Raw genomic sequence first — 24,664 nt, forward strand, 5'->3', positions numbered from 1 at the left:
GATGAAATTTAGAGCCAGGAGACTGAACGAGGTTAAGGGAGTAAGGACATATGAAGAGGAAAAGGGGGCTGAGCTCTGGGGCCCTTCAAAGTCAAAGAAGTCAAAGAGAAGAGAAGGAACAAGCCCATGGTGCAGAGAAGCCACCAGTGAGAGTTGGGACTGTGAGTAAAACGGGGGTCACTGTTGACCTTGACAATGGTGATGGGCTGGTGTGTCCTCCCCAAACTCATACAGGGAAGCCTTAACACCCTGGGATCTTGGGACATAACTATTTGGGGGCCTTTAAAGGGGTGATTATGGTAGAATGAGAGGTGGGCCCTAATCCAGTAGCACTGGTGTCCTTGTAGGGAGATGTGATTAGGACACAGATATGCATGGAGGGAGGAGCACGTGAGGACACAGAGAGGAGACTGCTGTCTACACCCCAAGAAAGAAAGGCCTCAGAAGGAGCCAACTCTGCTACACCTTGCTCTCAGACTTCCAGCCTCAAGAATCGCGAGAAATAAATGTCTGTTGGCCAAGCCCCCCATCTGTGGTACTTTGTCACCGTGGCACCAGCAGACAAATCCCAAGCACCTCGGGGGAGAGGCTAGCAAATTCTAGCCAGGTGGGCTTAAGAGAGCAGGGAAGAGGGAACCCTTCCAAGGGTTTTACCGCCAATAAGAGCAAAGACAAGGACTGTAGCTTTCAGAGGAAGTGGGATCAAGGACTTTTTTTCTTTAAAGACATTTCTTTTATGATTTTAGGTGGGAGGCATAACAGCTTGTTTTTATGCTGCTGGGAGTGGTCCAGTAGACGTCACAATGCGATGACGATGCAGGACGGTAGTCGCTGGAGTGACGGCAAGGCTGGTGGAAGGGGGAGGGGAGTCTGTGCCCAGAGGGAGGTGGGACACAGAGAGGCCTCCTGGCAGTTTGTGGGGACAGCTCCTTAGGCAACTGGGATGAGAGAGGGGCCTGTCTAGCTCCCCCTTCCTTGTCTCTGCCTTTCCTTGTTTCTGTGCTGTTTCACGTCTGCAAGTTGTAGAAAGCTGATGATGATGCAGTTGATTCTTGTCCAGCGAAAAGCAAGCCAAGTGTGTCTACTGGAGGGCAGCGTATTGCTGCCGCCATTTTGCGTCTGTTTGCAAATTCGTGTCTGCCTTCCTTGTGTGATTCTTTCAATTCTCTTTTAATTTTTTTTTGTTTTCAACGTTTTTTATTTTTTATTTTTGGGACAGAGAGAGACAGAGCATGAACGGGGGAGGGTCAGAGAGAGAGGGAGACACAGAATCGGAAGCAGGCTCCAGGCTCCGAGCCATCAGCCCAGAGCCCGACGCGGGACTTGAACTCACGGACCGCGAGATCGTGACCTGGCTGAAGTCGGACGTTTAACCGACTGCGCCACCCAGGCGCCCCCTCAATTCTCTTTTAAACCACAGGCCCTATCTCACTGATTCCCTCATTAACTGATGAGTTCAGTAAGATCTTTGACACACGTTTATTTTATATTTGTATGAGAGTCAGTATTTCACCTCAACGATCCTTTCTCACGACACCGATAAGACAGTAGGTATCTTTGCAGAGTCTCTTCTGATGGGTTTGATTTTTCCCATGATAACCAGAGCTCTAAAGTGGGTCCCTTTCTAAAACCCTCATCTGGGAAGTGATGGGTGACAGGAGGGGGATACAGGCCACCTGGAGGGACCCTGTAGGTGTGCCAGCCAGGCAATGGCCTAGCCTTTCCAAGGGTGACAGCTCCCTGGACCTGTGTGGATTGCAGAGAGCTTCATTCCACCCCTGGCTGCAGGCCTACTTGGCGACACTGTCATTTTTCACCTGGAACCCCCCCCTCCCCACACACACACACAGGAGTTTGCTCCCCCTTCACTCCCACCAGCCCAGAAATGGCCAAGTTGATTTATTCGTGTCTGCAGTTCTGATGGGGGAGGGGGGCTCGTGTGACCCCAAGGGAACAACGCCTCCCATTCGAAGGTCTGGCCTAAGGAGAAATGGCAGGGGAGGGGGCTGCTCCAGGACAGAGGAGCACTGAGCTCAGCTCCCAGCCCACTTCCCCTCCAGGACTCCCTCTGGGACCCACATCTGACTCAAGTCTGGGAGGGGAGTGATATGCTGAGCAGAGGGCCTGCTTGGCAAGGGCAGGGTTCTGACACCACCCCCCGGCCTCCTCCCGAAGCCTGGGGCCCCCTCGCTCCCCTCTCAGTGGGCACCCCGCTCTGCCAACTATCCGGGTGTGCAAGGTCATAAATTTTGGTCTTGAGGTTCTGGGTTCTGGGTGCAAGTCCAAGCTCCTTCCTCCCCAGACGGACGGCCTTGGTGGAGTGTCTTCATCTCTAAGCTTCCACTTTCTCCTCTGAAAGCCAGGAATGGAAGGAACCTGCCTGTCTGGCTGCCGTGCAGATTAGGGCTCTGAAAGGGCCAAGCTCCCTCCTGCACTGCCCCTGCCCCTCAGCCTGTTATGGGCTCCTTCTCCAGGGAACAGCCCAGAGGCTCTTGTCTCGCTGTGTTCCCTGCCAGGGGAGAGGCAGCTAACTGCTCACTGTGATGCCACACCAGCACAGGACCAGGAACTGGACTTTCCCCTTGGAGCCTGGGGCCAAACTCTGTCCCCCACCTCGACTTCCTCTGGGGATCTTGGTGTGACCCTTTTGCCACGTATAAAGATGCCTCAGTGCTCTAGAATCTGTATATATATGTACATATATATATACATATATATGTATGCATATATTTGTGAGATATATATACATATATAACAGATATATGCGTATGTATATATACATATATGTATGTATATACACACACACATATATTTGTGGCCTACTTTTCCAGTCTCCAAAACTCTATTCAATCTTGCAGGTTTAGACCAAATGCTGCCTCCCACAGGCAGCCTTACTGGGTTGCTCACAGATTGAATTGATTACTCTCTCCTCTGCAGCTCAAATCCTGTTCCCCTCCTGACTGCATTTAGACGTTTAGATTGTTTCCCCTATTAGGCTTATTTATTCATTCAATCATGTTTCATTCATTCGTTCATTCATTCATTCGGCTGAGGTTTACTGAGCACCGTCCATGCACAATGCGTAGGCCCTGGCCTCGGCCTGGTGTCCAGGTGTAAACGCATCAAGTCTCTGCCTTCAGGTGCCTGTATCCTCAGCAGGTTTCTGTTCCCGGCACTGAGGGCCTGCCTGCCAGGTAACAGGTGTTCGGTAAACAAAGGGACACCGTGAGCCCATTTGCCCAAACTTCCTGCACTTAGCACACCCTGTTTGTTTTGATTTTAACTGCACCTTTGCTAACGCACACTTTAATTAACATTCTTGGGCCCACTGCACATTCTTCCTCCCTCTGTGGGAGAGCTACGGCTTCGTGACAGGTTGCAAGTTATCACGTTCTTGGGAGACTCCCGCTGCTCCGGCCTGGGTCCCACACTGGCCTCAGGCCCTGGGCAAGCCCCCGCCCCTCCCTTCCCAGCCCTGCCGTCCTTCTCTGTGACCTCTGAGCAGATGAGGGCAGTGGGCTTGCTGGAGCCTGTCCAAGGGGTGTGGCTGCCAATGCCACCGCCAAAGTCCTGCCCCTCTCCCTGGTTTTGGGCTCCCATCTCTGGAGCCAGCTGTGCCCTGCAGAAGCAGCGTGTGCCTGACAGGGTTAAACCAGGCAGCAGCGTCCTGTGCTCTGCCCCGTGGGTGACGTTGTGTCCCCCAGGGGCCCAGACGCCCCACAGCGAGCCCACCCTCAGAAGAAGAGTGGTGGGGGCTGTAGACATAGGTGCCCATGGTGGCGAGCATGTCACACCTTCCTGTCCCCGCTTCTCAGGATCAAGCCAGGTGCAGGTCGGGCACCGGGTTCTGGCCCCTGGGGTCCATCACTTCACCCTCCCCGACCAGGCCTGCGGCTCCTCCTGGGGAATCCTCTCCCACCTTGCCCTACTGCACCATCTGGGTAGAAAGGCAGATCCGGGCAGTAGATAAGGGGCGTGCAGTCCCCGCCCCCCCCCCCCCCCTTCTGGACTAGCCGTTCACTTTCTGTGAGCTTTGCATCTGGAATGGAATGAGGAGGCACGAAGAGGTGTTGGGGGCGCTCACTAACCCACACCGGGCTCGCTCAGGGCAGACAGCTGACTAGTTTCTGCTGCTCAGAGGCCTGGCCCTTCCCGATTCCTCCTCCTCCAGACTTCCGGTGTGTTTTCTCATTCCTGCCAGCCGTGCGTCCTGGTACGCTGGCTGGAGGCAATGGTCACTGGGTCAGCCGAGAGTGTCCATTCAGAGCATCTCGACGTGATCTCGGGAGAGACATGCTGCTCTGGGTCAGCCGGCGACCGTGGCTGAGCTTACTCTCATCCTTCCGGGGTCTTCCGTGGGAGGGACACAGGAAGCCTTCCTAAGAAGACACTTACTACCCCTGAACTTCCATTCCCACTATGCTGGCCAGTGTGTCATGCCTGCTGGTCACCATTTAGTGAGAGTCCACTTTGTGGCAGGCCTTGAACATGAGCAGGCTCTGAATGCCCGTTGAAGAGGGAGCAGACTGAGGTTTACGGCGGGGAGGGAGGCCACGGCTTGCCTGAGGTCACAAAGGAGAGATGGGCAGAGTACCAGGGTGGCTCAGTCGGTTCGGCTCAGGTCATGATCTCACGGTTTGTGAGTTCGAGTTCTGAGTTCGAGTTCTGAGTTCGAGTTCTCTCTGCCCCTCCCCCACTCATTCTCTCTCTCTCGCTCTCTGTCTCTCAAAAATAAATAAACATTAAACAAATTAAAAAACAAAAAAACAAAGGAGAAATCGGCCCCAGGGGACCCAGGGCACAGCAGTGGCTCTCTCCTCCTCACCACGTGAAAGGGTCCCTTTCACCACGGGTTCCAAGGGTGTGTGAGGCCACTGATCTGAGGAAAAGTGCGGGGACAGGGACAGTTAGCACCGTCCTATTCCTCCCTTCTCCCTGCCTCTGCCTCCTCTGAGTCCAGGGGAAGATTAGAGGCGCCAGTATGCTCTGGACCTACCGGCAAAGCAGCCTATGCTAGTGTCCTGGGGCTGCCCTAACAAAATTCCACAAACCGGTAGCTTAAAACAATAAAAATGTATTATCACATAGTTCTGGAGGCCAGAAGTCCAGAAATCCAGCTGTCTGCAGGGCCATGCTCCTCACCCCAGGCTCTAGGGGAGGGTCTTTCCTGCCTCTTCCAGCCATGGTGGCTCCTGGCAGTCCTGGGTGTCCCTTCACTGGTGGACACATCACTCCAGTCTCTGTCTCTCCTTTCATGGCCTTCTCTGTGTATCTGTGTCTCTCTTCTTTTAAAGACACCATCCCATTGGATTTAGGGCCCGTGCTAATCTAGTAAGACCTTAATTATATCTGAAAATACCCTGTTTTCAAACAAGGCCACATTCTGAGGTTCTGGGTGGGCATGAACTTCCAGGGTGGTGGTGGGGACATTCTTCAGCCACCACACAGCCCTTCTGAGCAGGAAGCCAGCACCATCAGGAGTGCACAGGGAGGGCCAGCCGGTTGTGTCCCTCTCATCACAGCCACCTGTCTGATCTGCCCAGGGCCCTGAAGCTCAGTGGCACGTGACACACCGGAGTCCCTGGGGTCTGGCCAAGGTCAACCCCAGAGTCCTGCTCAGGTCTGTCGTTCCAGACCTCTGTCTCCCCATAAAATGATAGGCCTCTTCTGAAGCACGTGCCCTCATCTGGGTCCTCAGGCTGCCCTGCGTCCAGGCGAGCAAGGCTGCAGGGCCCTGGGGCCTGGCGTGGCATTTCGTAAACAGAGCGTGACATTCGGAGGCAGCTCTGCAGCCTCTGGGGCGGCGGTTCTGTTTTCTGACGTACAAATTACCGTATTGTTGCCAATATGAGTTGTAAACACAAGTAAGCCCCGGATCACAAATCCATTTTTATTAAAAAATACAACTCTCAGTGTTGGGAGCCCATTTTTCACCAAATGAGGCATATGACCAATCCATTCGAGGGAGAAAAATCAAAGGCAACACTTCGCTTCGCTGGTCAGGTAGGACCCCGAACACACGAGTGAAGGTCAAAATGGCCATTCAAGTATTTTATGTTAATTAAACCCTGTTCGTGGCTCAGCCTGGAGAGAAGTAAGTGAAACATTGGTTCCTCATCGGGCTGTCCAGAGCACTGTCCTGCGGGAAAGAAGTGGGGCCAGTTGGGCCTCGTCGGTCTGCACTAATCGCTGTGAGCCATCTCTGCCCTGCGGCACTCAGGTGGGACCCAGGCTCACGGCAGAGATCTCTTCCTACATGAACACACAGCCAGTTCCTATGAGCTTCCGATGAAGGTTACGTGCCTGGGCTTAGGGCGGCCGGGGAGCCTGGAGGCCTGGGCTCTAAGCGCACAGTGGGGCTTGGGAAGCATCGGTGAAGAACCTGGTGGGGACTCTGCCCTGTGCTTTCCAGCTCAGTGTCCTCCTCAGTGCCATGGGAACGATGCCCACAGCTACCTCCAAGGCTGCTGTAGGGATTAAGTGCCTACTTCCACAAACGCCAGCCACTGTCACCCACACTCCTTTGATGACTGCTGGGACAAGTTTGCAATTATCAGCAGTAGGGGGTGGGCCTTTGCTCCTCTAGGCGCGTGGGGTGCCTTCTTCCCTCACCAGCTCCCGGAGGTGGGTTATCCAATCTGATCCCAGAAGGCTCGTTCTGCTCTTGGCATTCAGCCCTCAGAGCCCACCACTATTACAATTCTTACTTTTTGTCTTCTCTTTACAGTAAACAACCAATTCACACCCTGAGAACTTACAGATTGGTAGGATATAAATACATCAATTTGTTTTAAGCCGTTGGAGAGCAAAATGACATTTTTAGCACTCAGAAGGGCTGAATCATGGTCTGGAGGTATGCAGTTGGATCAATTCCTTTGAGGGGTCAAGTGTAATTTTAGAGTAGAATTAGTATGATTCACGATGGAGCTGCTATACTTACAAAAAAAAAAAAAAAATTCAGTTCCAAGCAAGGATTATCGTTCTTTTTACTTAAGCATTTTCTAAAAAGTTTAAGATGTGCTTTTGGAGGGAGGCGTTTATGACTCGTGAACAGTCTGAAATTGCCTCTTCCCACTGAGCACATCGTCGTTACAAACGGCTAAGTCACGGTCATGTGTCCAGATGACCTCTGTGTGATGGCCCAGGCCGGGCTAAGGTGACCCGCCCATTTCATATAACCCCCCAGGTTCCAATAAGTTCCTTTCATTATCCTGGCATTTTATAAAGGAATGGATTGGAAAAAGTCCAGTCGGGACACATGGACCTCATAGGAAGCACCGAAGGAGGGGCCCCCATGGAATATCTGAGGAACTTGAAAGCCACATGTGCCTTGTATAGTATTAGGAAGGAGGACAAGAATTCAAAAGTTGATCATCTCGGTCTCCTCCTCTGTCTGATGAGGACCGTGGTGACCTGGATGCTTTTCTGATGGAGGTCTTGGGGGTAAACTGAGGAGAAGGTGCTGTGGGTGCCTGCCTCCACTGAGACTTCGGGCCTCTCTTCCTGTTTTTCTCTTCTGCTGCCCATAAGAGAGATTCATCTTGGAGTCTGAGGTCACCTCTATCGACAAAGAATATTTTCAAAGAAAGCCCAGTGGAGTTCGGGCCGGGTGCCTCTCTCTTGGCTTGCGTTGGGGGAAGACAAGTTTAGAATCAATAACCAGAAATCTGAATTAGTTCAACTCTTTTTCAGAATAACCAGGAGTAGGATGGACGCGTCCTCCCCACTACCTAAGGCCCAGTCCTTACTCTTCCAATTCCAGCTCATCCTCTCCAGGCCTGTGCCTCCCAGGCCAGCTCCTGGGGCCTCCGTGGGGTGAATCCTCACCCCGAGATCACACGCCCAGATGCAGCCATCTCCAAGTAATGGGTTAGCTAGCAGCACATTATTTCTGGATGATCTTCAAAATATTCTGCTCAGATTTATTTCAAGTGTGGATTTAGTTTCTGTCCTGTGGTGTTACCAGTTGGTAAGGATGTGTTCTGCCAAGGTAATTTGTTCTACTGTGGCCCAGGTGAGATGTAGCAAGGAAAGACATGAAATCTTCAATTTCAGGAAGGAAAGAGCATAAATTCTGAAGTGTAGCACCCGCCAGTGCGGGAAGGTCCCAGGGGAAGGCTGTGAAAGAATTCTATAAAGTTTTAATAGCTCAAGACCCAAGGTAGCAGAATTAAATGCAAGCTTGGGGACCAACTCTTTTCTTGATCGTATAAAATGTGGGGGAAATCTCTCTCAACTCAGGCAGCGCCTTGGGTGTTTGGGCGGAAAGCGGACACATCAGAATTTCGAAGCACGTGCGAGTTTTTTCCAATCTCATCAGGAGAGGTGGAGCCCCCTCCCGGACGTGCGCAACAGTGAGGTTAGCCTGGAGCTGCAGGACACAGGTATCTTTATCCCTCGTGACAGGTAACTCGGTAATGCACTGAAAACTGTGAGTTGTTTCAGAGAATTATCAAATTCAAGGGTGTTGTGGAAATCCCCAAATTTGTAGCCAGTTGCTCAGAAGTGTGGGTGGCCTGGTGGTCCCTGAAGCGTGGCTGGTGTCTGAAATTCGGGTAGCCCTGGGGAGCCCTAGACTTACAGGGTTTGTGCTAACTCCCGGGGGCACAGAATTCTGGGGTAATCTGAACTGAACTGTAGTACAAAATTGTAGTACACCCAGTTGGTTTTCCCTTTTCATTCAACGGGGAAAATATTCCCACACATACTCCTAAAAGGAATCAGGAGTCCCCAGATCCTTCTCTGTCACAGGAGGCTGGCGTGGCCAAGAGGCTTTTCTTTTGCACAACTGGTTCCCACACTGGGGACAAGCAGGCTTTAGCATGAAACCTTGGCCTGAAAAAGCCAGTTACCTGCTCCTTCTTATGTCCTCAGCTCGAGGTGCCCCAAAGCCACCACGCCATCCGTTCAGAAACAAAGGCATAAATATACACAAAGACTACAGGTCCAGGTGCACATGCCAAAATCACCTTTCCCAAGTGGCAGAGGAGCCCCGAGCGAGTGCATGTCCTGGGGACTCCGTTGTGACTCGGGGTGCCGTGTGGACACAGGCTGAGGGAAGTAAAGGCTCCCCCCACTTTCCTCGCATCGAAGCCTTCCCACAGCCCCACTGTTGGGAGGAGTTCCTGGCAGTGATCTATTTGTAGCGTCGCTATTTAACCGGGTGACTTGCCTTGGCAGCCACTGAGATCTCGGATCTAACAGATTTGAAACTTAATCCCCACAGCGCCAACAAAGCCCTGCTCTTTTCATGTGGCTAAAAACGTACGGCATCCAGACATGGCTCAGTTGTGCTGTCTACGTGGCATTTAAAACACCTCTGCCCACGTGGGGCATCCACATGAGCCAGGTTTCCTAGTAGGAGTGTGATCTTCAAAAACATAAAATAAAATAAGGCGTGGGGAAAAGGCTCAGAACTGGCTCTGGCAGCAGCATGCTTAGCTCACTGGAAGAGAGAGTGAAGCTCCCCCTTCCTCTCGTCAGTACGGCCCAGAATTGGGGGGGAGAGGAAGCCAAGAGAGTGGGGTTGTGCAAATGGGCTGAAAGGGCTGCATGCACGTTTCAGGAGGGTTCTGTGGCCCCAGGGCTTGACACATTCCAAAAGGGGACTGCACGGTTTAAGGAAAGGATCCAAAGCCCTTTGAAGACCTTCATCTCACTGTTTACACTGTTGGCTGGAAGAGAGCCAACATCCACATGGCTGGCCCCTGCTTCCGGCTTCCTCTCCTCTTTGCTTATTTTCTTCATGATGTATCACAACATCTGTTTCCCTGGTTATCACCCAAGATCGGAGCCCTGGGGAGGCAGGATCTGGTCCGTCTTCTCTCTGTCGCACCTCTGGACTCAGCATGTTGCCTGCACACAGTTGGAGCTGAATAAATGTTTCGTAAGGAAGCCTCCTAGCTGGCCTCCCTGCTTCTGGCCTCACCTGTTTCACCTGCCTACTCAGCCCACCACCTGAGACGCTGCTCAGGTAACAGGGGACAGGCGGAGGGCGTTTACTTCCGGCCTGGCCTGCGTGAAGCCCCTGCCCTGGTGGTACAAGTCCCTAACCTAGCCAGGTCCTCTGTGCCCTCCTCGGCCTGGGTCTTCGAGGCATCCTCAGCCTCGCGTGCCCGTGCCCTCCCCTTGCCTCTCAGTCTTCCTTCATCACGCGTTTGCTGTTTCCTTTTCAGCTCAGGCCCCACGGCGCCGTGCACGAAAAGGGGCTTGGTGACTACTGACCAAAAACGTCAGACACCCCGTGTCACCAAGCTGGGCCTCACACCAAGCAAGTCTTCTCTTTTAAAGACTTACCGTATATATAATGTGCCATCATAAGTTCTTTTTGTCAGTACTTGAATGGAGCTGCAGCCAGTTGGGGGAAAAAAGTCCGTTTTTCATCTAGTGGAAAAAACAACCCAATATCAGGGAACTCAGCCATTTGCACATCCGGATCCTCTTACCACAAACGGCTTAAGTGCCCAGACATGCCGCTGATCCCCTTCTAGATGGTTCTGGTGCCAGAGCCAAATGAAATTCCAGGCGGCAGGGGACAGAGCTCTCTGTGGCTTCCTGGAAGTACGGTCATTGATGAGACTTGATATTAGCGGCTTCTGCAAACAGCCAGGAACCTGGTAATTGCTCCTCAGAGCTAGTGCCCAGAGGCTGGGCGGGCAGGTGCATGGAGTAATGGACCGGTACCCAGGGAAGGAAAGCATGGGTGTTGGGGAGGGTGGCCGCGCAATCAATAAGAGAAAAAAGTCAGACTTGTGAGTCTGACAGCCATTCAGAGAAATATTCTGAAATTCGTCTGCTATTCTTTCCTTGGGTTTACGGCTTTTTGGCAGTGGGGGTGGGGGTGGGGGTGGGAGGGCAAATAAACTTTATGCTATTGAAAAGCCCTGCTGTAATGGCCCCCAGAAGACGGAGGTCAAATACCCAAGGGTCCTAACGGAGCCTCCTTCCTTACTCATGAACTTGTAAGCATGAGAGCAGCTTCTCTCCATGTACCCCGCCCCCCTGTCCCGCCCCCTGACTCCAAGGGTGTCTGCATTCAGTAACAGGTCAGCTGTAGCCTCTGTTCACCTGGCCGGGTTTCCCCGGGTCTCAGTGACCAAAAGCAGCGATTAACTTTTTCTTGCAGCCATCTGCACCTATCCGGTACAAAACATGACTTTTGGTTAAATTAACAAGAAGAGTAATGACGACTGATGACTGCTTATATTGGCACAGTACGTCCGAAGGAACAATATGGTCAGGAAGGCTGAGGGAAGGGCAGATAGCGGAGGTGGGACTGGCCGCTCCTGAAGTTAACCCCCTGTTCGCTGTGCTGCCGTCTTCCTCGGTTCCCCCACCCACAGAAGCAGAAAATGACGGTGAGCGTTTTCTTGAGGTCCAAAGCTCGTGGAGGCCCCGGTTGTCAGCCACTGCAGCTTTCAGGTCAATCGTGACATACTGGGCTCCCCAAGAGCAGCAGGGCCCTCTGACTGACCTCTCTTCCAGGAGGGTCCTGTTTGTGCTGCCCAGGCCACAGCACTGAGAGTCTGGGGCAGGGGCGGGGGTTGGTGAGATTAGCTGGAGATTACCTAGGGTTGCTGTAGCTCCCCCCGTCTGTAAACTTCCAGGAAGTGTGCAAAGCTGACCTCTGACCTGGAATCAGACCGTGTTCCACTTTTTTTTCCCCCCCAAGAAATAGAGTCACCTCTTCTTTGGAACATGACGAATATTTCAAACATGAGCACCCAATGGTGTGTCCCCAGCATTCTTCTGCCCCACAGTGCCTGGGTCCTCACATTGCTTTCTGGCTGCTCAGAATCCCCACAGGGGAGTGCGGACATCTTCTCCCAGGAGGCTTTTTCTTTACAGGCAGTGTGGCATGCCGAGTCTCATACCTCTTGCTGAGAGAGCTTGGGCTCTCCCACTGGCTAATCTGAAGGACTAGTTCATCAGTTACTAAAGACTGACAAGAATAGTTAGTGATGTGGTGCCTTGATGTCCCTAGATGATACATTTGAACAGGATTTTGACAAAAGCCGAGAGTAGAAATGGGGCACCAGCGGGCACTGGGGGAGATGTCTGGTATAGAAACTTAGCGACAGTTCACAGTGGCTCAGCTGTCAAGAGGCCTGACCACAGAGAGAGGAAGAGTGTGTCATTTATTTATTAAAGATTTTTTTCTAACATTTATTCATTTTGGAGAGACAGAGTGTGAGCGGGGAGGGTCAGACAGAGAGGGAGACACAGAATCCGAAGTAGGCTCCAGGCTCTGAGCTGTCAGCACAGAGTCCAAAGCGAGGCTTGAACCCACGAACCGTGAGATCATGGCCTGAGCTGAAGCTGGACACTTAACCTACTGAGCCACCCAGGCTCCCCAGAGTGTGTCATTTAATTGAGCCCCTGCTGGGCTGTCAGACCTCTCTGTGTCTCAATTTGCTTGTTTTCTTCTTCAGTTTGCTTTCTGTAACTCTCTGCATGCAACCTGTGTCTCCGGAAGTAAGCATCAAATTTCTTGTACACTCTGATTCCTCTCTGCCAGGGCTGCTGAGGGAGGGCAAGGTGGGGACATGGGGAGGGAAAGACAGTGCCTGCCTGGCCATGTGGGACAGTCCTTACAGGAGCTAAGCAGAGCTCCTGTTCTGGGGGTTCAGTGGACCCTTTCTGTCTGTCCAGACCCCCCACCCACTCCCTGGGATGGCCAGATCACCCTGAGGGGGCCATTCTAGTGGGAGCTGCCAACTATAGCACCTTAGCTCAGGGATTGGCCCAAGGGGAGGGCACATGATTTGAGCCAGGCCAATCAGAGTGCTTCCCTGGGATTTTATTTTTTTTTTTTAAATTTTTTTTTCAACGTTTATTTATTTTTGGGACAGAGAGAGACAGAGCATGAACGGGGGAGGGGCAGAGAGAGAGAGGGAGACACAGAATCGGAAACAGGCTCCAGGCTCCGAGCCATCAGCCCAGAGCCTGACGCGGGGCTCGAACTCCCGGACCGCGATATCGTGACCTGGCTGAAGTCGGACGCTTAACCGACTGCGCCACCCAGGCGCCTCTTCCCTGGGATTTTAAAATTTGTATTCCCTCCTCTTGGGCTGCCAGGCTGTGAGGAGGTGAGTTCAGAGCTGCCATGGCTGAGCATCTTTTTTTCACAAGGAAAAAGGCCATCCACAGTGGGAAATAAAGGAGTTGACGTGTGGAGGGAAACGGAAGCAAGAGACAGGGTGGAGAGGCCTGGCAGTGTCCAAAGTCCCCAGAGCCAGCTCAAGGTGGGGGTGTGGAGAGCAAGGGGCAAAACCAGAAGATGCAGTGGCAGAAACGGAGACATGGTGGGGGTTACTGAAAAGAAATGGGTGGACAACAGCAGAGAATGACAACGGAAAATCACCATGACCTTGACGGGGCAGCTGGGACAACTGTCTGCAGACCAGTGCCCACTGATCACCAGCTGCCTGGAGGGATGCTGTTTTCTAGTTTTCCCAAGGTGCCATTCACAGTGGCCTTGGGAGTCTCCCTCTCTCTGGAACTGTTTAACGAGGGCCAGCCTCTGCCCCTGCCTGTGTACGAGATACAGGGCAAAGGAGACAAATGCAGACTTGTGCTCACAGTGTCTAGTCAGGATGCAGGCAAGTCAATGTGCAGTTACTGTGCCTGTAAGGAGGGTCACGGGAGAACCTCAGGGGCCGAGAGCCCAGAGGAGGGAAGTGTCTGGGTGGGCTTCCCGGAGGAGGCAGCAGGGATAGCGAAGCCTAAGTGGATCACGGCCATCGGGCCCCTCTGAGTCTGCAATATTCATGCCTTAACCAGGTGGAGGCTTTCGTATTGCTCAGTTTTTTCACATCTCTTTTATTTGACCCTAAAAGCAGCTGCTTCAGGAGAGGAAGGCAAATATTACGACTGCCATTTTATAACAAAATCCTGGAGTATTGACTCTTGAAGTGGCCTAAGGCAAGGGGAGAAAACATCACTTATTGAGCACCTTTTATGTGCTGGGAACTCTGCAACAACCACGTTTACTCTCCCGGTCCACTGTGAGTTTGATGAACTAGCACTTCCACTGACAGAGAGACTGAGGCTCGGCTGATGCAGGTGAAGAGCTCCCAGCTCTGCGGGAAGCCGTTTTCCAGGCTGGAGCGAGGCTGTCAGGGCTGCCCGAAAAAGAAAACTCCTCTCCCACTAGCTCCACCACCAAAGGGGCCCGACTGGCTCACAGAATGGGAAGGTTCAACGACGAGGTGGATTGCAGGGTTGGTTTGAGTCAGCAGCTCAATAAAGCCATCAAGCACCCGGTTTTCCTTCAGGCTCTGCCTTCCAGGATGGCAGCTTCATCATCAAGCAGCCTCCCTCGCGGTGGCAAAAGGGCCTCCAGAGTTTCAACCTGGAGCAACCACTACCACACTTTCCTTTTGAGATATGGTAAAATCAGAAAAGCAAAGGTGTGTTTTTTTCCTAGGAGGTTCCTAGCAAATTTTCCTTACGTGTCATTCCCCCAAACTGGAACACAGGTCCGTCCCTGAGGCAGAGTCAGGAATGCTGTGGGCTGACTGGCTGAGCCCTGGGTCACCTGAAACAGTCACCCATGGCAGCAGGGACGGGATCACCCTGTTTAGAGGGCCAGAGTTCGTCGCATGCACAGGTGGACAGCTCACAGAAGCCCGATGTTTCACGGGAGTCTGGCCCTGTTATGTGCTTGGGTGGGGGACGCTGGCAGGCAGCCGGCGGAGTCCCCAGTGTTGCTGGTGGCTTCTTTTCCACGTTCACAGGACTGAACAAACAGCTTTGCATATTCATGGAAGCAGCAGAGCCTCGGACTGGATGCATGGGTGCATTTCTAGCCTCTCAGGGAAGGAAACAGCTAGATGAAGAGGCTCTCAAAGGATTTGGTGTTCTCGATGGTCTTCTGGAGGACATTTTTTGTGATCCCTGCAAACTTGCGCACAGTCAGAAACGGAGCCCACATCAGGGCTTGTTGTTGCCTAGTTGACTCAGGCACAGGAGCCCTTTGGCAGGTGGGAGGAGGGGAAGGTGGGTACCTCTGCCTGGGTGCCCTAGGAGCTGATGGCACAGGGCCCTGGGCAGTCATGGTGGTAGGCCAACTCACCCAGGTGGAGAGACTCAGGCACCCAGAGTGTTTGATGAGGTGCTCAACCCCATCTCCCCCAACCCAGAGGGTACATCAACTCTGCTTCCACGAGGTGTGAAGAGAAGGCTGTTAGTTAACTGTGGGCCCCAGGTTGTTTATGCATCCATCCTCTGTTACTGCCAGGAGCCGGTTCAAGTTCACATAGGTCCTGGCCCAGGCAGCGCCCACAGGCTCTTCCCTCTTGCCCCTGGTTTATTTGTCCAGCTCTCATTGTCTGAGCTGCACCTGGGAGTCAAGCCCGGAGCTGAGTGCTGGCCGAGCAGAGATGGGTGGTAGCCCGTGCCCTTGAGCGCACAGGACCGAGGCGGGCAGGAGGGAGATGCTCGGCGGGGCGAGTTGTGGAGCACCCGGGCAGAGAGGAACTTGAGAAGCACTGAGTATCCCTGGAGGTATGTGGGCACCAAGCCATGAAAGGCCGTGGTATGTTTGGGGAACAGAAGTAAAACAAGAGGGTACAGGGACTGGTTGTGTGCAGGGAGGGGTGGTGGCAGCAAATGAGGCTTCAGGGGTAAACTGAGGCTGGACAGTAATGGCCTCAGGAGAGACGTCTCAATGGAACAGAAAATGGAGACGCATGCCTGCAGGCAGATGGGTTCGTGGGACCTAATGCGTCTGGCAGGCTGTGGCAGTGAGATGGAGGGGGTCAAGGAGGGGGTGGTACAGGCATCAGGGGAGGAATGCTGGGTCAGGCAGAGAGGATTTCCCGTCGGGTGTAGCAGGTGGCAAGAGACAAGGTTACCTTCAATGTACTTGTACGGCTTAGAAAATCTGGTTAAAAGACACAGGCATGGGGGCCAGGCTCAAGTCGGGAGATGACGGTTCAGCACGCTGTGCGCTTGGGACGTTCCGGAGTGTCCAGAGGGCACAGTACAGATGCAGGGCAAGGATGGGGGCGCAGGAGTTGGCACACCATCCTTTTTATTTTGCACATTCCCTTCCAGTGTTTGTTCCCGTGAGATGCACACGCAGCTAGCTCCCCAAATGCAGACAACGTGGGCTGAAGTCCAGCTCCCATGACCACCAAGCACGAGACAAGTCGCCAGACTGAGCCTTGTTTCCTGGTCCGTGATGCCGGGATAACACTCTCTACCCCACAAGGCTGTCGCGGGCATTAACTGAGATGATGAGGTCAGCTCTGTGCCTGGCACAGGACGTGTGAGCGGGACACAGCGGCAGCCGCTGGGATGACGTATGTGTGTATGCACTTAGGAAGGCCCGGGCACAATTGCTTTCTGAACCACGCCACCTCCCCGGTCCCTGGACAGGAATGGCCCTGGTGGGCTGCCTCCACAGAAACCAAAGGAAGCGTTGCTCCTGCGTTCTCTGAGGGGGCGCCTAGGCTGTCAGGGGGTTCCGGTTTTCGGGGGGTTCCGGTTTTCAGGTGGCTCTCTCTGGGACAGATGTGGCTGGGCTGCTACACAGCAGGGCACATGGAGAACACAATTCGGTCTCGTGCCTGCTCCTCCCCTCCACCTGCTCGAGGGCAGGACCACTGGATGCAGGGTCAGGTGGTTTTACCTGCTGTAATTAATTCACACGATACAGGATTGTTCCTGAAGAGCGTTTGGAGGGCCCACTGATAGCAGCACCGGGCATCAACACCCCGAACCGTCAGGGCCTCCAATGAGGAGCAGCTGCTGCCTGATCCTCGTGAATGACAAGCGCCGCTCAGACATTCACTTTCCCATTTCTCGTACGTTGTGTTCTGGCTTTAGACAATGAGATGCATACGCGGAGCCCAGGAGAACAGCTGATCCACATCTCTGGCTCTGAAGACTCGTGATTTCAGTGGAAGTAATGAGCAGAGACAAATAGTGAAGGCCTTGCCCTCACCACCGGGCTGATGAAACTCCGGCTGCGGGGACCACCTGGGGTCCTCCTACCTCAGGGCCTCCGTGTGTCCAAAGCATCAGGATCTATTTGGCTCCAGCCTCAGTCAGACCTCAAAGGCCGTTCCCAAAAGATCATGCAAAATCCGAGGCACGAATTGGAGATCAGTGGCTAGAAGTGGAATTTTTGCAGTGAAAATTCTGTTACATCTGGTTTGCTCCCATCAGTTATATTTCATACAGTTTCTCTGATACCCCATCAGAAGAATACTGAGTAGGGGGGCTGGTTGTACACCTTTACTCATGCCAACGAAAGAAGGGGAATGCATCTGAGAATCTATGAGACTCTGGCAGGCATGAAGCCCAGCCCATTTGGCAGTTTCTTAGTTTCGTGGAGTGATTAACCCCCCACCGCGGACTCAGCACTGTGCTATCTGTGACAAAGCCTGACCAACAGGCTCCTATTGTGGACGATTGGATGGCTTGATGGACTGATGAGAGAAAGAAAAGAAAAACAAAGGAAGAAAAGGAGGAGGGAGGGAGGGAGAGAGAAAGAAAGAAAGAAAGAAAGAAAGAAAGAAAGAAAGAAAGAAAGAAAGAAAGAGAGAGAGAGAGAGAAAAGGAAGGAAGGAAGGAAGGAAGGAAGGAAGGAAGGAAGGAAGGAAGGAAGGAAGGAGGAACTTGTTCTCGTCGTCACAGGGATTCCTTGGCATGCTGTAACTGACCTGTCTGGTCCTCATCATAAATCCTTAGGTAGAGTCCGTTACAGGGTGTGAGTGTCTGTCTGTCCTCCTGACACCCAGGAGTGAGGACTTCCTGGTTTCCCGTGAGCAGCCTTGAGTTCCTGCGTTTTAGTCCGGCTCCTCTGGCAGAAAGGACAGCACAAGTCTGGAGAGGACTCAGCCCCACGTAGACTTTCTGCCTCAGAGAACAGCAGAAGACTCCCTTTCACTTTTTAGTAGATTCTGCCTTAGGTGGAGGAGGGGGCTGCTCCCCACTCCTGGAGGGCGTGTGCCACACTTGAGGAAACCCCCAGGTGAACCTCGGGAAGGAAGCGCCGGTCAGAGCAGAGAGGCCAGGGGCATTCTTCATCCGAGGAGGGTGTGCGTCCTGGGAGAGCTATTTCCAAGTACCCTTGCTGAGATACGCCACCACCAACAGAACTGAAATCCAGGGCAGCCAATTAACCCTGGCTCCCAGCACGTGAGCCCCACCTCCCCCCAGGCAGGGAAGGAGCTCTTCAACAGGCTGGGGGAGAGAAAGCTCAGGGCCTGGGGCAGCCAGCACAAGGCTGACACCAGTGGCTGCGTTCAGGGTCAGGACTGCAGAGAAGAGGGTGGGGTCCAATCTGCATTCCTTCCATCGCGTGATCCTGAATTCCTGAATCCCTAAATCGAGAAAGGAAGACAGGGAGGTTCCCAGAGGAATCCACGAGGCCATGCCTATTCTATTCCCACAGGGAGAGGGATGAACCCAGGCTGTGACAATCATATTTAAATAGTGGTAGTGGATTTCTGGATGTTTGGAGGTCACTCTGGCTTTCAAGAACGTGGCAGTTCCTGGGTCCTGAGTTCCAGAGTAACCACTGATGATGCGGGGCGGTGGTGGTGGGGGTGAGGGGAGTCTTAGCTTCAATCTAAATTTATATTTCTATTTAGGTTAGCTAATCTAAGAGCAGGCAAGACAAAGCTGTGTGTGTGTGTGTGTGTGTGTGTGTGTGTGTGTGTGTGTGTGTGTGTGTGTGTGTTGGGGGAACCCTTGATCCACAGCATTGGCCTTTGCTTTGAGACATTTCTGGCTCGGATTTGAAAGTCTGTGCTGACATTTGTCTTTTTTCTCCATGGAGGCTGCTCTCCCTGTGTCATTAGGACACTGGCACCACAACTATTTCTGATGCTGAGTTCCTTTCTGTCCGGGCCAGATGCTATGGCAATTATCATTAAAAAAACACACACACACACACACACACACACACACACACACACACAATCTGATAAAGAACTCGCTTCACAGGCTTAACTAAATTAATAGACTAAGTCTTGTGACCAGATAGACTTTCCTTTTATTGGCTGACACTGGAAAGTTCTCAGGCATCTGTCTGCAAAGAACAAAAGGAGCCTAGATCTCTCTATTTCTGTCCAGATTCGCTCCCCTGCCCCGAAACCCTGGCTCGGTGTAAGACAAGACACTCCACAGAAACAAAATGATTCCCCTGACAAAGGAAGCCTAGCACCTGTAAGACGCATCTGAAAGGCCAGAGAGAACTGTTTTCTGATTCCATTAGGGGCACCATTGGTTGGGGGAGCAATTTTTTTTTTAAAAAAGTTCCATCTTCACGCGGTATACGGTTTTGAAGTTTTTGCCCCCAATTACTGCAGTGGTGGCAGGATGTGGATTAATTTGGAAATAAGGAAAAACTTCAGGACAGGTGGAGGGGGCCACTCTGGTGGGAGCTGGGGTCTCACTTCCCAGGTAGCAAAGTTAATGGGTATTAGCGAACTGCCAGGGTGGAATCATCAGCTATGCCCTTGGCAACCAGCCCAAACATGAACACAATTTTACAGAAGGCCAGGGGATCCTGTCCTGCCCGGAGAAGCTGATGCCTTAGTTCCCAAGCATCCCTTATCTTGGTTTGCTCCTCCCAGATGATGGCAGCATTGGTGGTGTGAGCCCAGAGCTCACAGCCAGGAGGAGCCTCCCCCACTTGGATGGGAACCAATAGTCTCAGGGTAATAGCATCACACCCCCTCCTTCTGTGTGGGGTCAAAGGAAATGATCCACATAGGATGGGCTGACCCCAGACAAAACTGGCCCCCTGCTTCATCACTCATTGGCTGGTGAGCCGTTGACAATTCCCAAGCCTTAGTTGTCTTGTCTATAAAATGGGCACAGCGACAACACCTATATAAAGGGCAGTGAGGGATAAATAAGAAAACAGCTGTGGGAAAAAATGGAAGCTGTAAAATGCTCTTGTGCTTGTGATGTTGTCATTCTGGATGCTGCCCACTGTGCTGTGTCAAGGGCACCTTTGGAGAAGAGAACAGAGTGGGAAGAGTCCAAGAGGAGCAGAGATTTCTTCTGATACCCCCAACACCACGTTCTCCCCCTACTCCAGTCACTCTGCCAGCCATTGTTGACCAGAAGTAGGACTCTTCTTCCTTCCTGAGAAAAGTGAGCCTGACAAGCAAAGGAATCCCCCGCTTCCTCTGGGGGCTTCACCACTGCTCCCACCTGAGGCAGTTGTGTCCCTGTCCTGTCACGATCACGGACAGTGACCGACTTGATGGTAGGAACCAGGCCACTCAGCTGACGAGTAGTGACAACGTGGTCGCCTTGGCTGCCTTGCTGGAGGAGCAGCTGGGCCCCCAAGGGCCCCCCCGGAGATAAAAATTGTTTTTCATTTCTATCTGATTTCCTAGTATCAGTAAATGCCCCCTGGCCGCTACAATGCTGTTAAAAATGCACCAGCAGACCCTGGTGGACACCAATTAACCTCCGAAACAAGGAACAGGAAAGAAAACGTGCTGTGGCAGGAGGCCACCCCCACTCCTTCCCATCCTTGTCTGGAGATGGTGAGGGACACCTTTTTCTCACGTACTGAATGTGTACTAAAAATGAGTAAGAACTGAACAGAACAGTCAGTAGAGATCCAGTGTTCGCTTCTGAATGGTTCTCCGGCAACAGGTAACTGAGCCTGCTCCCAGAAACGGCGCTCTGCACGGATGAGCAGGACACAGTGGCCTCCCTGAGAGGCGTGCCCGGTCAGAGCCGCGCCCCGCGGCGGGGAGCAGGGGTTGTGGATGTGCCACGAAGGGAGGCAGAGGCTCATCCGCACAATGACCTGCGGAAGGCTGGGGCCGGAATTCCGGCCCCCCAAGTGGCCAGAAGACCATTTCCTTGTTGGTCTCTGAGCATACACGGAGCAGCACCTTGTCAGTGGGTGTGATTCTTGTGACGTTGTGACGTCCAACAGCCCCCATTAATTCACACTCGGAGCCAGCGTGACTCATGGCCTTGAATCAGCCATTGTTGAGTCTGAGGGAGGCAAATGCAAAAACCAGTGGGAAAAGGTGTTGAGAGGGAACGTTCTGTTCTGTCCTCCCGTGAGAAGTGCCTGTTTGGCAGAGCCGTGGCAGGGACAATGATCTAGGAGATGTCCTTGACAATTCTCAGGCTGTCAGGCTGAGAGGCAGCGAAGATGGGGACGTCACTGGCAGCTCGTGATGAAAGGAGTAGAGCAAGAATCCATTCATTTAAGTCACAGCTATTTATTAGGCTTCTCCCTGTGACCAGCACCATTCCAGTCGCTGCAGATATGCCGGCGATCAAGGGACCGTCCTTCTCATGGAGCTTAGCGGGGATACAGACAAGGAAAATGGGTGCTCTCCTATCAGCTTTCCTGAAGCTTCTGGGAGCCAACGCTCAATTCCGTGTAGGTGTGTTGAGATAGTTGGGGAAATTCTACCTTAGTCTGTTCCAGCCGCTACAATAAGAATACCACAGACTAGATGGCTTACCAACAACACACCTTTATTTCTTGCAGTTCTGGAGGCTGGGAAGTCCAGGATCATGGCATTGGTGTTTAGTAAGAGCTGGCTCCTAGACTGTCTTCTTGCTGTGTCCTCACATGGTGGAAGGGGCTATGAGGTTCTATGGGGTCCCTTTTACTAGGGCACTAGTCCCATTCATGAGGACAGAACCCTTACACCCTCATGACTTAGTCACCTCCTAAGGGCCTCACTTTTTTTTTTTTTTTTTGCAAGTTTATTTATTTTGAGAGAGGGAATGCAGCAGCAGAGGAGGGACAGAGAATCCCAAGCAGGCTCCACACTATCAGCACAGGGCCCCACCATGACCTCAGCTGAAATCAAGATTAGGACACTCAACTGACTGAGCCACCCAGGTGCCCCTGAAGAACCCACCTCCTAACACCACCACCTTTGGGGGCGGGTTTCAATATAGGAATTTGGGGGGACACAAACATGCAGATACGGTCCCTGCCCTCACAGAGTGGCCTTCTCGTGGAAGAGGTACCCGCGGGCAGTGGTGAGGCATCCTGAAAGATCGGGGAAGTAAGGGCGAGAAGGTTCACCTTGGAGAAGCTGAATTATGGACTCGAGACCTCCTACATCAGAGCTCAGTGCGCAAAGTCACCTTAAGAGAGAGTCAGTCAGCAGGGCTGTAATTGGATTTAATGCGGAACTTACATCAAGAAAGACCGTGCGGTGCAGAAAACAAATCACCGGAGAGGACCCCCTCCCCCGCCTGCCCAGCACAGCTGGGGATTTGGCGCCCTGGTCCCACCCTGCGGCAGGGGTGTCCTTGTGGCCCGGAGGCACTTCCCGGGCTGCTCGTGGGTGGCAGCTTGCACTATTCGTACCCAACGCTTCCTTCCCTCCCTGCCCTTGCTATGCTTTCCCTGAGGCGAGTCTATTCCCAGCCCCGTTGTCTTTGGCCTTGGCTTGCTTCAGCCAGTGGAATGTTCGTAGCCGTGATGTGAGCAGGGGCCTAAACGTGCCTGCGTGTTTGCCTGCTTCTTATGCTTCTGCCATTTGCCCCGAGAAGAGTTTGTCCCAGAAGCCCCTTCAGTCCGGGTCCCCAGAATGAGACACATGTGGAGCTGACCCGACCCCACACTGCAGCCCGAAATAGGGCCTCCATAGTCCACCTGCAAATTTGTGAATGGGGAATGAACACTAGTGGTTTAGGCCAGCGAGGTGTTGGGTTTGTTATGTGACATCATCATATAACACCTGACTGATACACAGAGCCCAATGCGGTGAACACGCCAATCACAAAGTGGCTTAACTGCTCACTGCTGCTCTGGTTCCCGGCTCTCTAAACCACCTTCTATTTACAACTGGCTTCCTGTTCAGGGGCCTATAGGGAGAGGAGGAGCTGGTCAGGCTTATGTTAATATCATTTGTTAGTTTGATCTCCTCATAAATTGTCAAGTTGGCCTTACACACCAGTCTCTTGTGAGTGGTTAAGAGGAGACAAGCCTGAGGCTGATGCTCTCAGAGACGCTGGCAAGGTTCACCACGTGAGGCCGGCGTGTGGCAGATGTCTGTGCCACGTGGCCTGACAGCCAGCCAGCCTTCCTTAAGCTACACTGCCATGCAGCCAGAAGAAACTCCTCAGAGCCAAGTTCACAGATCACTGCAACACCATGTAGCACCACCAAGATGGAACAGTCATGTCTGGTCACAGCGGGAGCTCTCAACTTGGTGAGGGGAAGCTATCATATGATATCAAGTATCATGGTTTCCAGGGGCAGGATCACAGTGAAGGGGACTGGAGGGTGGGGTGTAATTATGGTAACGTTCCCTGGTCTCCCCCATCACGAGTTGGTGACCGCTGAGTCAACAGGATCGGAAAAGCTTTGTGGGGGGGATGCATCATCCAAGATAGGTTTTGGAGGATGGACAGAATTTTGTTAAGCAAAGATGGGAGTGCAGGCATTGCAGGTGCAGAGAATGACACAGGCAGGAGTGCGAGTGGGTCGGGGGGATGTACAGGATGCGCTCAGGGAAAGGCAAGGCGAGCTGATCCATGTGTCTCTAGACACATGGACGCAAGCTGACACCGTGGGAGATGTGGGGATGGGGAGTCAGGCCTGTGTGTCGCGGAGGGTCCAAAGGCCTGGGTGCGGTATGAATATTCCGAGGGGCAGGCATGGACCTGGGATCACTGCACCACAGTTCAGGCCCCTTCCAGCCAGGCCAGGCAAGCAGACCAAGATCCCAGGGGCCTATTGTGACCCTGATGCCCTGAGAACCAGGGCCCACACCAGTGGCTGAAGCCCCAGCTGGAGGAACACCTGGTCTGGATCTTGGGGGTGGGAGGGAGGCCAGGGACTGGCCTCACTCCATTCGACGAGCCATGATTGGCCTGGCCTGTCTCTGCTCGTCCCTGCATCTGACTTGGCTCTCGGTCTCAGCTCCGGGTGCACTGGTTGTGCTCCCAGTGATTATGGCAGGCTCCGAAGTGTGGCTTAGTGAGTGATGCTTGGGCCGCACCCTTGGCTGGCTGTGGCCCTACTGGACCGGGTTTCTGTTTTGTTCTTCCTTCTCTTTTCTTGGAACAGAGGAGAATGGGGCAGGGCTGAGGTCGGGGAAAACTCTCTCTGTGGTTGCTTCCCCCAACCTCCCTATAATGATAAAGACCCACATGGCCCAAGAGAGGGGCTCTGGTTCCATGAGCCACGTTGGCCCCATGTAGGACTTGCAAAGAAGGGTCAGATCCTTCTGTGAGCCAAGGCCTCTGCCTGATGATACTTGGCCTCTAGACGTGCAGGCTGTTTCTAGAGAGGACTTTGTCCAGAGAAACCAATCCATTCATTCATGCCCTCATCAAGCATTTCCTGAGTATGGCCAGGCGCTGTGTCATGTCTTGGCAGGAGAGCGATGGCCAAGACAGACAAGGTCTCTGGAACTGACACTTCGGTGAGGCACATCCAGGCCTCCGAGGCAGGTCTGCACCAGCAATAGGGAAAGAAGTCTGGTGTCCCTTTTGGGGTGGGCTGTGGTTGGGCAAGTCTTTAGCTATGGCTGAGGAGGGCCTGGAGCCACTGAAAAGAGCTGCCTGGGTGCACTGCAAACAGCCCCCTCTGCCTGACAAGGGCGGGGGGGCGGGGAGTACGTGTTCCACGGCCCCCTCACTGTCACCCAGGCCTGTCCAGTGCTGGCCTGTGCCCCAACCCATTTCCAATGCCTCC

This window comes from Prionailurus bengalensis, chromosome E3 (assembly GCF_016509475.1).
Source record: "Prionailurus bengalensis isolate Pbe53 chromosome E3, Fcat_Pben_1.1_paternal_pri, whole genome shotgun sequence".
Classification (NCBI taxonomy): Eukaryota; Metazoa; Chordata; class Mammalia; order Carnivora; family Felidae; genus Prionailurus; species Prionailurus bengalensis.